This window comes from Pongo abelii, chromosome 9, assembly GCF_028885655.2.
Source record: "Pongo abelii isolate AG06213 chromosome 9, NHGRI_mPonAbe1-v2.0_pri, whole genome shotgun sequence".
Taxonomy (NCBI): Eukaryota; Metazoa; Chordata; class Mammalia; order Primates; family Hominidae; genus Pongo; species Pongo abelii.
In genome coordinates, this window is record NC_071994.2 from 71,682,301 (window position 1) to 71,687,100 (window position 4,800).

The window sequence follows — 4,800 nt, forward strand, 5'->3', positions numbered from 1 at the left end:
TGTGGAAAATAATTTTGCATATCTTGTAATTTTTTTCTTGTGAAACGTTTCTTCCTTTTGGTGAATGTTACATTTTTATTTTTCAAATAATTATTTTACACAGATTCTAAAGCTTATTAGCATAGAGCTGTGTACTATTTTTAAAAATATTTTAATTACCTATAACGAACCACTTTTCATTTGCAATTTTATTGGTTGGTTATGCTACCTTTTGCCTTGCTTAGATATGTTTAAAATGTTCACTCACTTTGTCTACTAAAATTTATTTTAATGTGTTCTATTCATTATTATAGTCTCTCAAAGAGCAAGTCTCTCCTGTATGAGAAGACAGAAAAGGCTGAGATAACTTCCCCAATCTGAAATCCTCCAGTTGCCTCCTCCTGTGAAAACTAGCTAGTGGTAGTCTGAGAATGGCCCAGAGAGGAAGCGGGCAGGCTCAGGGTGGAGGAAATGCTGATAGGGCCACTAATGCAACAAAGCTTGGACTTTCAGGCCTCAGCCCTACAGATGTAGCTCCAGCCCATCAACCAGTGAAGAAGATCTTTTGAACCTTTTGTACTCAGCAGTGCAGAGCAGCACATTTACTGAATAAGAAGAAACATCTGGCCGGGCGTGGTGGCTCACACCTGTAATCCCAGCACTTTGGGAGGCTAAGGCCGGTGGATCACGAGGTCAGGAGTTCAAGACCAGTCTGGCCAAGATAGTGAAACCCCGTCTCTACTAAAAATACAAAAATTATCTGGGCGTGGTGGCAGTTGCCTGTAATCCCAGCTACTCGGGAGGCTGAGGAAGAGAACTGCTTGAACCCGGGAGGCGGAGGTTGCAGTGAGCCGAGGTTGTGCCACTGCACTCCAGTCTGGGCGACAGAGAGAGAGACTCCATCTTAAAAAAGAAAAAGAAAAAGAAAAAGAAAACTCTGAGGCCTCTGAGAACACCCAAGGGCCACAGATGCCAACTGTGAAGTGTCATCTGTTAACTTTAGCCTTCCTACAATACATTATAAACAATAAAAATGTACTCATATCCCATATTAAATATTAAAATTCTATAACTGCATGAGTTTGTTAAAGATGACCTCTTGAGATAATGGGCTGTTTGGCAGAAACATTAAATTTATCTCTCTGCTCTAAGGTCTCTTCCCTTCCATAACTTGAAGACAGTAGGAGCTTTGTTATTAAGTCTCCAATATTCTCAAGAATAACTTAAAACACATTTAGGGCTTAAGAATAACCAAAAACGGCCGGGCGCGGTGGCTCACGCCTGTAATACCAGCACTTTGGGAGGCTGAGGCGGGCGGATCACGAGGTCAGGAGATGGAGACCACCCTGGCTAACACAGTGAAACCACATCTCTACTAAAAAAAAATAGAAAAAATTAGCCAGGTGTGGTGGTGGGCGCCTGTAGTCCCAGCACTTTGGGAGGCCGAGGCGGGTGGATCACAAGGTCAGGAGATCGAGGCCATCCTGGCTAACATGGTGAAACCCCGTCTCTACTAAAAATACAAAAAAGTTAGCCGGGCATGGTGGCAGGTGCCTGTAGTCCCAGCTACTCGGGAGGCTGAGGCAGGAGAATGGCGTGAACCTGGGAGGCAGAGCTTGCAGTGAGCTGAGATCGCGCCACTGCACTCCAGCCTGGGCAACAAAGCGGGACTCCATCTCAAAAAAAAAAAAAAAAAAAGAATAACCAAAAACATTTAGGTTTAAAGACATGAATATGGTCTCAGTGGCAAAGCAGCCGTGAGGAGAAAAACAGTTCCCTTAGTCGCAGAGAGAGCAGATGAGAGTCACTTGAATTGGAAGGGTGCCTAGCTCAGGAGAGGCACTGTGGAGTGGGGAGGGCTGAGGGTGTGGAGATTAAAAACAAGACAACAGTAAAAACAGACCTAGGCAGCCAGGCGCGGTGGCTCATGCCTGTAAATCCTAGCACTTTGGGAGCCTGAGGCTGGCGGATCACAAGATCAGGTGTCTGAGACCAGCCTGGCCAGCATGGTGAAACCCTGTCTCTACTAAAAATACAAAAATTAGCCCGGTTTGGTGGTGCCTGCCTATAATCCCAGCTGCTTGGGAGGCTGAGGCAGGAGAATCGCCTGAACCCAGGAGGCGGAGGTTGCAGTGAGCTGAGATCGTGCCACTGCACTCCAGGTTGGGCAACAGAGCAAGACTGTCTCAAAAAAGAAAAAGAAAAACAGGCCTAGGGTTAGAGACAGGATCAAGAGATTACCTAGCATTGTTTTCAGGCAAATGGAAGATCCCTGACATCTCACACAAAAGAGAACAGGTTCTCTGTCTATTCCAATAGGAATTTCAGATTCCCAGGGTTGTGAAACTTCTGGTCACCCTTTGGTGATAGCTCCAGATACTGCTTCCTGGACATTGTCCATGGAGCATCCTGCAGGTTTGAGGGCTCCTCATGCCCTGAGATTCTCCTGAGCCCACCGAAACTTTCCAATGTGGATGCCCCACTCCTAATTATGACTCAGCACAGTCCTACTGCCCCAGAAATACAAGATGGAGTGACTGCCACAAACGCCTTCAGAGATGATGGGAAGGGGAAAGCCCTAAAACTGATTCCTGGGTGGTGAGAACCCACACTTAGTACTCACTGTGTTACTGGTGGAGGATGTCCAGGTTCTTGGCACCTTGATAAAGAATTGGACAAAATGCACAAACAGGCCAGGCGCAGTGGCTCACAATACCTGTAATCCCAGCATTTTGAGAGGCTGAGGCAGGTGGATCACCTGAGGTCAGGAGTTCGAGACCTGCCGGCCAACATAGAGAAAACCCATCTCTACTAAAATACAAAAATTAGCCGGGCATGTTGGTATGTGTCTATAGTCTTAGCTATTCAGGAGACTGAAGCAGGAGCATCTCTTGAACCTGGGAGGCAGAAGTTGTAGTAAGCCAATATCACGCCACTGCACACTTCAGCCTGGGCTGGGCAAAAAAGTGAGACTCCATCTCAAAAACAAAAACAAACAAACAAACAAACAAAAACAAAGCACAAACAAAGGAAAGAATGAAATAACAAAAACAGATTTATTGAAAATGAAAGTACACTCCACAACGTGGGAGCTGGCTGAGTGTAGGGGCTCAAGAGCCCCCGTTACAGAATTTTCTGGGGTTTCAATATCTTCTAGAGGTTTTTCATTGGTTACTTGGTGTATACCTTACATAAATGAAGAGGATGAAATAAAGTTACAAAGTCATTTACTTGGTATGCACCCTATGTAAATGGAGGGGATGTTACTCAGTGTGTGGCCTTTGTAAATAGGACAGTCCCTGTCATTGTAGAAATGTATCCATTTGATTTCGTCCTAGAAAGTCCTTAGATTTCCTGCCTCCAGGCCCTATTCTCCTGCCTTAACTGGACTTTTAATTTTGAATCCGTACCCTTTCCTTCTCTAGTCTTTTCCTGAAAACAGAAAATTTGGAAGCAACTTAAAGGCTTCAAAGTTTTGTCAGCAGGGGGTGCCATTTCAAGGCCAGAAGGCTCGCTAAAAAAATAATGGCCTAAGAATGCAGATTTTGTGTTTGCTATTTCAAGTCCTTGTTTCTTTGTAACCAGTTTCCTATCTTGACCTTGGGGGCTGGAGATTCTGAATATGAAAGGCATAAATATCCCAAAAGAGTTACCTATAATTTAAGAGAGTGCAGCAGCTTGTAGTGATCCAGAGCCATGGCATTGCAATAAAGGGGTGACTGGGATGCAGGGGTCAAAGGAAAATGGATAGAAATGGATTTCCTCCAGTTGCCATGGATGAGTGCTGGATATAGGAATGTGTGTCTACACATAGAGAAACTGCCTGTATCTAACTTGGAATCCCTTCCCCTACCAAAGGTCACCAAGATACGGGGACTAAAAATATTCTAGTAAAGCTGGGACCAGAGCAGAAATGGCTTTACCAGTTTAGAAGCAGAGAAAGGATAGTTGGCAACAAAAATGCCAAAAGACACAGGGACTCTACCACATACTACGTGAACACTGCACAGCAGCTTTTGCCCTGCTATCTCACGGTAGGAGCAGAACAGGCTTTACTTCATTCCTGAGGACTACCAGAGCCTCTCACTTCAATGGAAAGAAGAAGCTAATCTGGAGGAAGAGAACACTGACAAACACCATTGTAGAGGGAGCCCATGACAGTACTTCTGACCCTCCCACTGTAAGGCATAATGTGCACCAGTAACCTGAAAAATGGAGACTTAGCTGGGCAGATAAAGTTATTTCCAAAGAAAGAGAATTACTACAGAAGTAGAAAAGAATACCAAGAACTTCCAGTTTTAGTTCCAACATGTAAAGAGCTTAAGACTCATTACTCCAACCCTCACAAGAAAAAAAAAGCTTGGCTGGACGCAGTGGCTCACACCTGTAATCCCAGCAGTATAGGAGGCTGAGGCGGGCGGATCACGAGGTCAGGAGTTAGAAACCAGTCTGGCCAAGGAATTCGAGACCAGTCTGGCCAACATGGTGAAACCCCATCTCTACTAAAAACACAAAAACTTAGCCGGGCGCAGTGGCGCGCGCCTGTAGTCCCAGTTACTTGGGAGGTTGAGGCAGGAGAATCAATAGAACGCAGGAGAATCGATAGAACCCAGGAGGCAGAGGTTGCAGTGAGCCGAGATCCCGCCACCACACTCCAGCCTGGGCGACGGAGTGAGACTCAGTCTCAACCAAAAAAAAAAAGAAGAAAGAAGAGGAAAAAAAAGCTAAACCAACTAAAAATCAATGACTTTCCTAAGTCTCATCAGATAATTAAAGTCACAGGAAAAAAATTGCCACCCCAAAATCTAGAGACAGGTAAAT